This window comes from Pinus tabuliformis, chromosome X (genome assembly GCF_031772625.1).
Source record: "Pinus tabuliformis cultivar Carrire ecotype Pingquan chromosome X, CPIR1, whole genome shotgun sequence".
In the NCBI taxonomy this organism is placed as follows: Eukaryota; Viridiplantae; Streptophyta; class Pinopsida; order Pinales; family Pinaceae; genus Pinus; species Pinus tabuliformis.
In genome coordinates this window covers 840,756,112-840,766,805 of record NC_142308.1, presented here as the reverse complement: position 1 = coordinate 840,766,805, position 10,694 = coordinate 840,756,112, and the positions used below count along the sequence as shown (strand labels likewise).

The 10,694-nt window shown below is 38.0% G+C and overlaps 1 protein-coding gene across 1 annotated transcript in view; it reads left to right on the top strand.

The window, feature by feature from the left end:
* Positions 1-1,362: 1,362 nt before the first annotated feature.
* Positions 1,363-10,694, top strand: part of LOC149142370 (pentatricopeptide repeat-containing protein At1g18900-like) — a 105,449-nt gene continuing 96,117 nt past the window's right edge. Inside the window, exon 1 of the mRNA XM_089447105.1 lies at positions 1,363-1,802. The gene's annotated coding sequence lies outside the window, so the exon portion shown is untranslated. The remainder of the gene's footprint in view (positions 1,803-10,694) is intronic.

Below are 10,694 nucleotides of genomic sequence, written 5' to 3'. Positions count from 1 at the left end.
GCTCCTCCCGCAAAGCATAGAGAGTTTCAGTTAGTTCTTTGAGGAGCAAGGAGTAGCTCCAATGTCCCACTATCGAGGCCAGTGATGTACAATGTGAATATGCGTCTTGGAACTTTTGCTTAATTACAAAAGCTCTTCCAGGCCAGCACGTTTCCATGCATGACTTATGGATGTTTGTAAGACTATTCTGTGAGCATTTATATTTCATGTTTGTTTTCACATGTACTAAGATAGTTGAACTATTTCAGTTGTTTTAGTGCTTATCTTGTTGGGAATGTGCTGTAATGGTTGTCATTGTTGTCTCATCCTTGTGGGCTATTCCACAAGATACTAGACAAATCTTTCCTTACTTTTCGGTTATAATCACTATCACATGCGCTGTGGACTATTCCACTGGATGTTAGACGGATCTTCCCTTGTTCATTGGTTGTAATGACTGTCGCATCCGCTATGGACTATTCCGCTGGATGTTGGATAAACCTTTCTGGTTCATGTGTGTCTCTTCCTAGGTGGTACTATTACTTCTCACTTAGAGGCTCACTTTTCTCCTCCCATTTGCAGTAAGAGAACCTAGACACAGTTGCGCTGCACACACACCTTACTGTTCAAAGACACCATTGCATTACTCTCCTGTGCTTAGCTAAAGTGAAGACAAATCTTTGAGGATTTGGCAACCTGGTCTTTATACCGGATGGGACTCCTACACCAAATGGTGTGAGGTCTAATTGACACTTCATATCAGGGAGATCCCTTGAATGTTGGCGGATCTAGCACCGTCAACAGAGAGATAGAGGATGTACACCTTCATAGACTTTAGTAGTCAAATCATTATGTAAAAATGCATCCCTTATCCCACAAACAAAGTTTTTTATATACCAATTTAACATCTAACTTAAATATAAACTTAAAATAAGATTATTATTGTTATCATTATTAAATACTTACTTAAATTAATAAAAATATAACATTCACATCCAAAACAATGAAAGTGATCCATAATGTTTTAACATTTATATTGCAAATTTGATACATTACCATCGAAACTCGAGATTGAAGAGAAGGCACAAAAGTTACTCTCTTTTATTCTTGGATCTTAATTTTGAATTCCGCATTCATCCTTCTCTTTCTGTGGTTACATGTCGACCAAACTGTGCTCTGGATTATCCGTGTTAGTCAAAGCAATTAAATTGTACTGGGAGAAATATTCAAACGCCACATTAAAAATAATTTCGTGAGATATCCAAGATATTATATTATTTGGACGATCAATGAAACAAAGCATTTAATATTTTTACAGAGTGGGACATAAAGTTATATGGGATCCCAGATAACCGGTGCTTATTTTACCCACCTTCCAATGGTGGCACGGAAGCAATGCAATCAAGTCAAGGCACAGCCAAAATATCGTTTTCTATCTCGGGGAAATGATGTAGATATGTTCCGAGTTTCCATCATGACTAGGGCGAAAGAGCCAAATATTATGTTTGGTAAAAGGCTTGGGTATAGCCAAAGGCGATGCCTGGTCCTCGTGTATTTCAGTGGTATAATTGTACAGTCCATGGAGAATTTCTGGTTGTGCCAGTTCCTGATAACATAATATATGATGGCTATAATAACGACGTTTCTTACACAGCGTTGCTTTTGCCATTGTTTTCTGATTTTTGGGGGGCAACTGGAGGTGCTTTAAGAATATCCAGGTCTCTGAGCTGAGGGCTTGGCTTCTGGGCATGATACAGTACCCAGTTACATTCAATTGTCTATTCAGTTGAAGCAAGAACCCATTCGGGTTTGTCTAATTCCAGGTACTCTTACACGTTCTTTATTATGTAAAATGTCTTCATTTCCAATAGATTAATTGCTACTAGTACCTCTTTTGGTTGACATAGTCGGCGTACTAAAGTAATTATCAACTGCTTATGTTTGTTTAGTATTTGAGGGACGCCGTTCCTTGGATGGTTATACAGGCTTGTATATGGTTTTACTAAGTATATGGTTTTACTAACCGCGTTCTCTTCCGGGGGATGCCATCTGAAAATTCCACCTTGGCTTAAATGAAATTGGGTGTCTCACTTTTGCCTTCTGTGGATATTAGCAAATTTATGTAAAACACTACAGTAAAGTGGATCAGTTTTCTAACCTTTGCTGGATGATTTTAGCCTCTAAATTTCAATTTTCTGGCTTGTGACAGTTAACTTCTCCTCCGATTTAAAGTTTTAAAGCCGAGTTTAGGTAAACTCAAAGCTGTCGGAAAATGAAGTAATCTAGATTCAAAATTTACAGTAAATATTCATGTACTTAGGATTACAGTTTGAGCAGTGAAATGGAACTCAGACATGGTCTAGAAGTTGGTTATAATGCATTCACCCACTACAATTTCACTTTATTCTGGAGGTCCTTCTTGAAGATCTATCTCTATTAAGATTTGTGCCACCAATCTCTGCACTAGCTTCGATGCCATAACATCATAATCCAAGAAATTATCAACACAATGCCCAAAGAATTCAATGAAATTCTTTTCAAAATTCAAGAGGCAGTCCGAGGAGTTTCGCCCAGATGGGGTGGGCTGCTGCACTCTCTATTCATGGATAAAAGCACGAAGAGCAAGCCTTGAAGGATAGAAGGGTTGAGTCCCAATACCAATGCACTTGCTTGACCTTTTGCCGTCTCCTCTGCGGAGTTGAAGACAAATAAATATCGACCCTTTGCTAGCAAGTGGATGTTTAGTGTATAACCTACTTCAACTCTCCATTCCTTTTCCAATCATTGTGAAAGGGTTTTCTTTGTAATGTTTCTTATGAAGAACTTACATATTAGGGCAGGTTGCTGCAAACTTCTTTTGGTGCACTGCTTGGAAGTTATAACCTACTTCAACTCTCCATTCCTTTTCAAATCATTGTGAAAGGGTTTTCTTTGCAATGTTTCTTATGGAGAACTTACATTATACATATCAGGGCAGGTTGCTGCAAACTTCTTTTTGTGCACTGCTCGGAAGTTTCATCACCTTACCGTCTCGATCCATATGTTGCAGTTCTTCTCTTATGATGTCTGTTTGGGTCCCTACCTCATCTGAACCTCATAAAATACTCAAACTTGAATCAAACCTAATGGTTGTCGAACCCAAACTTGAACCTGAACCGTGTGACTTAGCCTATGGGCCTGAAAAACTTCCCTTGTAGTCAAGATCACACTTTTTCTAATCTCATCAACGGAGAAATAAAAAACTTGATATAACTCCACTGTTCCCATTCCCATCCTACTCACCTGGAAATTGTAACCCCCCTTCTGCATTCTCCAGCTAAACCTTGTATTATTAGCGTTGGGTGTGCATCGTTTATTTTATCAATGCTATTACATAATCCCTTACGTCAGAAACTTAGTGTATAAGTTCATTTTTACCCTTTTGACATTGTTTTATTTAATTTTTTAAATCATTGATAGGTTTCTTTGGCATTATTTGTGGTCCTTAGAATTTTGATTCTTTGAGGAAGAAATCATCACAAACCAACCACGACATGTGGGAAGATTATATTCATATCCATGACATTTATTGTAACTAAGGGCCAGAGGTTGTCATTATAGAAAACTATAACAAAAATTTACAGTCTAGGAAGTACCAGAAAATGTAAAAATGGGTTGTTCATTATAACTACTGTGTGGACTAAGAATTTTATCTGATAAGCATACTAAAGTCTAAATGGGAAAACTTCTTTCAACCCTCTAGAAGCAATTGGGCATTTTCTTTCTAGTATTATTGAATTAGGTTCACTATCTTCAGTGGATGACCTAATTTTTCATCCACATAATTAAAAGAAGGAATAGAAGTCTAGGATGAAACTTTGTTTTCATGTATATCATTCAAGGCAGAAGATTGAATGTGAAAGTTTTGTGATTGTCAATGATAGAGAACTGGGAAAAGTTATAGCAAAGAACATATTTAGTTAGTTACATGTTATTGTATTGGATCAAATCAACGTTGTTTACTTGGATCTCAAACTTGTAATTTTTCACTAAAGAAAATTTTGATGATTATGAGTTGTGCTTTTTGAACATATACTTGATAAAATAGGGCTGTAGTGAGAAAAATGGCCTCTTGGTCATATTAACTAAAATAATGGATCTAATTCATTTAAAATGTTAACCAAATGAATTCTGAACTCCTTTGATGAACTACTTAAAGTTTATATAGCACACAGATTCACGACAATTCATTAGAAATTGAAAAAGATGTTCATCATTTTGAAATACTTGTGAGTTATAAACATTGTTCAACACTAATAGTCTAAAAACTACTTCCGTGCAGTGTTTCCAGAACTTACTCAAAACTAGTGGAACTAGCCGATTGAACCAACTCTGGAGGTTTTCCGATGGAAATCAGTTGTTCCGACTAGAAATGGCTGGTTTTGTACATGATCTGATGGGGGCGTTAGAGCCCACAAAAAACACTTCAAAAATAAACATAAAACCAATAAAAATTAAAATCCTAAACATCAAAGTTAATTGTAAGGCCTTATCATTGTTGTTAGACCTTTAGGCCCAACGAATTGAGTTAGAATACCATTCTTCCCTTGAGTCTACTCATGTGAAGGATGTAGACGATGAGGCATCTTCCGATGATTCTTTTATATGATTAGATTTTAGAATCTAGTAGTTATTAACTAAAACTTAATACACTTAAATGTTAATAGTAGGCTATTTTTGACTTTAGAGGTCATTTGTTACCTCTTTGTTTATGTTAGTGTTTTAAAACTCTACCAAGTTGGACTTGGACTCAGTCAACTAAAACTTACTACACTTAAATTTTAATAGTAGGCTATTTTTGACTTTAGAGGTCATTTGTTGCCTCTTTGTTTATGTTAGTGTTTTAAAACTCTACCAACTTGGACTTGGACTTGACCGAGTTGATCAAGCTGACCCTTGAGGGCATTGACTTGGCTATCAAACCAACTTGGGGACCTAATTCGGTACTAAACCGATCCAACTAGACGAACTTTGTATTGGGTTGGTTCCTTATAAGTGACAATGCCATTTTGTGGAAAAACATTTTTTTTCTAAACTAAAGTTTCTCTCACTTGAAACCCTAAAAGTGCACTATATAGAGAACCCCTCCCCCACCATTTGTCTCACACCTCTCTCATTGAGGATTAGGAGTTTTTGGAACCACAAGCCAACCTAGAATGATAATATAAAATTCTCAAAGTAAATTTTTTATATTATCGTTAATTGTTCCAAGATGTATAGAAATTTTGTTAAAATTGGCAACCAGGGCCAAACTCCACATGGGTCATCTTATTTATGATGGTTGATATTTTTCTTGGATATTCCTCTCTCTGAGAGGTGTAGGATTGATCTAAAGATCATCTGATTCTGACATGTACAAATGAAGTTATGAATTTATTTTGATTATGGTCAAATTGTCAAGGTCGGCCAACAAACTCATGTAGGCTCAGAAGCCCAACAATCACGTCCATTCATCCTCAACATTTGCTATAAATTCATGTGCCTCATCCTCATTTGGACACACTCGTTCACACACATCTCTCTCTCTCCTCATCTGATTGGGTACGCATTTCTGGGCAGTCTTCTCTCTCACACGTGCGAAGGAAAGAAGGATAAAATTTTGTTTGCTGCGTTGACCAGCGTTGACCGAGTTGCTAGGAGGCTGTTTGACTGCGTTGACTTGTTTGACTTTGGTTTGGGTGAGGAATCTTTGTCTTAGCATGCCACAAATCTGGGCACAAAAATCGAGGCAATCTGACCTCTGTTTTGACCAGCGTTGACTGTATTAGGGCTGGCCGCAGGGTTGACTTTTGTTGACCAGTTTTGACTGGACTTTTTCGCATTGTTTTGGGCTGATTAGACTCGTTGTTGGAGGCCGAAGTTGACTGGGTTTGGCCGAGCTGAATTGAGGAAGAAATCTGCCCTGTTGACTAGCATTGACTTTTTTGGTTAGGGCTCTTTTGCTACTGTCATAAATTATTAGATTTGTAAATTGTACTATCTCTCTCTCTGTTGAACTATTGAAGAATATAAGAAGAATTGATCAAGGGTTTCCCCACAGTAGGGTTTGTCCCTCGTTGGTGCCACATCTTGTGTCCTCTTGTCTTGGCTTGTCTTCTACTGTTTATGTTTATGTTCTATTTGCATTTTACTATCATGTTGATGTGATTGCTAAACTGGATATTGATATTGGGCTTATAAATAAATTGAAGTAAAATTGCTCTAAAGCATAGAACATACCATTGTTGTCTAAAATTAACATGGTATCAGAGCTGAGGTGAAGACAAAGCCCAATCAAGAGTGAATGAGCAATCACCAAAGACAGTGGACAAAAGGTTCAATGGGTTCCTCATCTTACTTCCTGGCTGAAGACAAGATCCATGATAAATCTGACTATCATGGATGGAAGATGTCTCTTGATTTGACCTTGGAAGAAAAAGAAGTGATGGACTATGTGCAGGGTAAAATCCCTGAACCTCCTTCAAATGCACCGGCTACTGCGAAGACCAAGTACAATAGGGCTGAAGTCAAAGCAAAGAAGATTATCAAGGATTCCATTGACAAGCATCTGGTGGCCTACATCTCCGAATTGAAGACCTCCAAGGAGATCTACGATAGGTTGATCAACATGTTCAAGGTTAGTAATGCTAATCAAATTTTATTTCTCAAAAATAAGTTGAAGGATATTAAGAAGGGCAAGGACGAGGATATTCAATCCTACTTCTTAAAGATCACTGAGATCAAGAATGATCTACTTTCGATTGGAGAAGTCATTCTTGACAGGGAACTTACTCTCACCACCCTTGGAGGACTCCCACTTGAGTGGTATGTATTTAGAACTACTATACTCGACAATGATCGAATTCAGTGTTTGAAGAATTGATGTCGAGATGCATTCAAGAAGAATCAAGAATGGTGGAACAAGAAACGCCTTCTAATAGAAGCAACCCCACTGCATTCTCTGCTCATGCAAAAAGAAGAAATTATGCAGGGTCTAAAGGTCATCTCCATGGAAAGCCTGGATCTAAGGGAGGAAGGAAGGGCAGGTGCTTTGTTTGCAATAAGTTTGGCCACTATGCAAGGGAGTGTCCAAATAGAAGGGACACATCGCATGATGATGATCATAATCATTCCAGGGGCAAGTTCAACATAAACGATCAAAGGAATGGCAGGTCCAATGGCAAGGGAAAAAGGAATGCGGGACATCAAGGAAATGGTCGACCCTCCACGAAAGCAAGGAATTCCAGGTATGAAGAATCAAATGTTGTTAACAACAAGCAAAAGGAGTACTATCTTATATCGACCCTCTCCATTGCCTCTCCACCATACACTTTGGGGAATTGGCTAATTGATAGTGGTGCCTCAAGGCACTTCACTGGATACAAGGAAGCTCTCTCTAATCTGATAGAAAATGAGACAAACTTGGAGATCATCCTTGGAGACGATGCCACCTATCCCGTGAAGGGAGTAGGGAATGTTACCCTTCAATTGAATCAAGGTAACATTATTCATTTACAAGAAGTACTATATGTACTTGCTCTCAAGAAGAACTTGGTGTCCATTTCGGCAATGGAAGACAAAGGATTCAAGATGGCATTCATCGATGGAAAGGTACGTGTTTGGAAAAGAAATTTTAAAGATGCTTTTACTCTTGGGTTTGTTGAAGGAAATGTAACTAGGCTAGGTCTTCATAAATGTAATTTTGATATTTGTATTTATTCAAGAAAAGAGAAATTATTTTTGTAATATTTGTCAATGAGTTTCTTGCTTATTGAAAATAGGTCAAGCACATTTTTGTGCTTCTAGAAAATCAAAGTCAAAATATAATTATGATAAGACCCTTTGAGGGCACGTTACATCAAGTAAGTCAATATACAAGGTCATGAGAACACCTCCAAGATAAGTCAAATCCTCTCCTAGCATCAACAAAGTCTCCAAGCAACAAAATGATGAATAAAAGATGAAATATAATGTAACTACCAAGTCGGCCTAGAAGACAGTCAAGACGACCTAAAAGAGGAGGGACAAACCTCTATTTATAGAGGTTGTCCACTCCTCATTTGACACACAACTCTCTCTGAAATCCGCAAGCAAGAAGAGGACTAGAAGGACGCAAGAAAGCCGAGACAAAAAGGTTGCAAGAACAACAAGACAAGGAGACAAAACAACGAAAGTGAAAAGACTGTTATTAGGGCATCAACAGCCACACGTGCGAGGAAGAAAGGGATCTGTCTGCGGTCAAGTACAACAGGAAATCATATCTCTGTTTTGGGCTAATATCCAAGGTCTATTAGGCCTCCCCATCCAACAAATAAGGAAGAAAAAGAAAGCGAAGAAAGGAGGATTGTTCTAGGGTTTCTGTCCACACATGTGAAGACTTTAGCAAGGTAAACTTTTGATAGCAGTCAAGGGCAACAACATAAGCAACCTCATTCAGATGTGCATTGAGGTCTACAAGGTATCCAAAGAAGAGTGAAGAAGGTTCTCTTTATAGCGAAGTAGAGAAGCCCTAATATACTAGGGTTTCCTAACTGAGACAAGCAATAGAAAAGGACGAAGTACTAAGGAGCAGAAGTGTCGAAAGGCAGAGGTTCATGTACAGGAAGTGATAGTACAGAAAGAGGAAGGATTTGACTTATGCTTGGAGGATATCCTAGTCAAGGGTCTAGGGTTTGGTAGTTGTTCAAATAAGAAGCTTCAATAAGAGAAATCTTACAAAGGGTTTTCCTCTCAAGAGTGGAGAGGGTTTGTCCTTGGCAGAGAGCCAAATTCTGTGTTCTTGTTATTTTGTTTTGGTAGCAGTTTGATGAAGCACACACATATGCACTAATAATAAGAAGAAGAAGAATAAGCTAACAAGAAAAGTAAAAAGACTTCACAAATTGTTATCAAATCATGGAGAATCATCACAACACTACTTTTCCCTTGATTCTCTAACATGGTATCAGAGCGTAGGTGACACATCAAGGAAATGGCAACTCAAGAACACTCATCAAAAGAAGCATCTACAAAGTTGAAGCATCAAGCATAGAAGTCTCAACCACTTCAAGGACAAGAAGGGTCTGCAATCCATCATTCATCAAGGAGGTCTACAAAGCTAGAAGAAGAGCCTTACATAAAGGCACCTACAAAGAAGCGCAGATTGATGCAGGACCTACATCAAGCTACAAGTCATCAAGCAAATCTCATCATCAAGCAAGTCTACTTGAAGAAGGCAACTTGAAGATGATCAAGATCCAGGGAAGACAAGCCACCAAGCCTTCAAGGAGGAAGCAATTCCATTACATCTCAAAATCTATCAAATAAGTACATGTCCCCTTCTAAATATACATCAATGTCGTTTTGCAAGGAAAGCAATAAATTGGTAGGTACCAATAACTTTCTTGCATGGAAGAAGAAGATTGATCTACTACTCAAGGAGAATGAACTCCTAGAGCATGTCAAAGGGAATATCACTATCCCTGCTAAGGAACAGACTCAGGCCTTAGCCAAGTACTATAAGGATGAGAAAAGAGCTCAAAGGATTATGATAGAATCAATTAAAGACTCTCTCATTCCCTATGTCCCCAAGTTTGAGACATCAAAAGAAATTTATGATAAGCTAGTAGAGCTATTCTCGGTATCCACAACCAGAGAACTAATATCTCTGAGGAATGAATTGTACAAGATGAAGATAACAAAGGAAGGAAGCTCCCTACTTCATGAAAATCTCTGAAATGAGAGATCAACTTCAAGAGCTTGGGGAAGTCATGTCTCACAAAGAGATGACAACTGTATTACTCAATGCTCTACCTGAGGAGTGGGGAAACTTCACATCTAGCATATATGCCAAGAATGAAGCAACCACTCTTAGTGAAATGTGGTCTCTATGCAAAATAGAGGAAACCAGACTTAAGGAAAAAGAAGATGTGGGATCAAAGGAGCAAGCATTTGCTACCATGGCCAAAAGAAAGGGTAAATTTGGCAAGTTTGGTCCACGAAGAACAAACAACAAAGACATGTCCAAGATCCAATGTTTTGGATGCCAAGAATATGGACACTACAAAGGAATTTTCCTAAGCTTAAGAAGAACAACAATAATAAAAGGAAGAGGGAAGAAGCTCACATAACTCAAGAGGTGAAAGAAGAAGGAAAGAAGCAAAAGAAGGAAGATCCTCCGGATCTCTACTATGACTAGGTCAAACTCTTTACTTCTTTCAAAGTTTTGAGTAGAATAGGAGTATGTAGGAATAAATTAAATTGCATGGCTAGAATCACCCTCTAGAATCTAGCAGCGTGATGTACATAGAGTTCTAGACACTCATTTAGATGTAGCATTTATGATAAGAACAAAAATGCATACGTAGAAATATCTTCTAGAATATAGGAGCATTACAAATATAGATCAAGATATTCGTGTAGAAGAAGCATACCTCGTATATGACCAAATATATGATGAAAGAAAATTGATCATGATAAGAATCTTAGAAGACCTACATCGTCAAAAGAAAGGAAACATGTGCAAGGCTAGGATCTTTAAGATCCTATGATGGAATCTTCGAAAGAAGGTTCATGAACCAAGGCAGATGTCTCATTGGGAATCACATTCATGGGTTTCAAGAAAAGGATGATATGCAGGCAAGCTAAGATGAAGCAAGAAGGGCCACACCAAAGGATGATCAAAGGTGAAGATGGGGTATGTATACATCAAAGTTTAA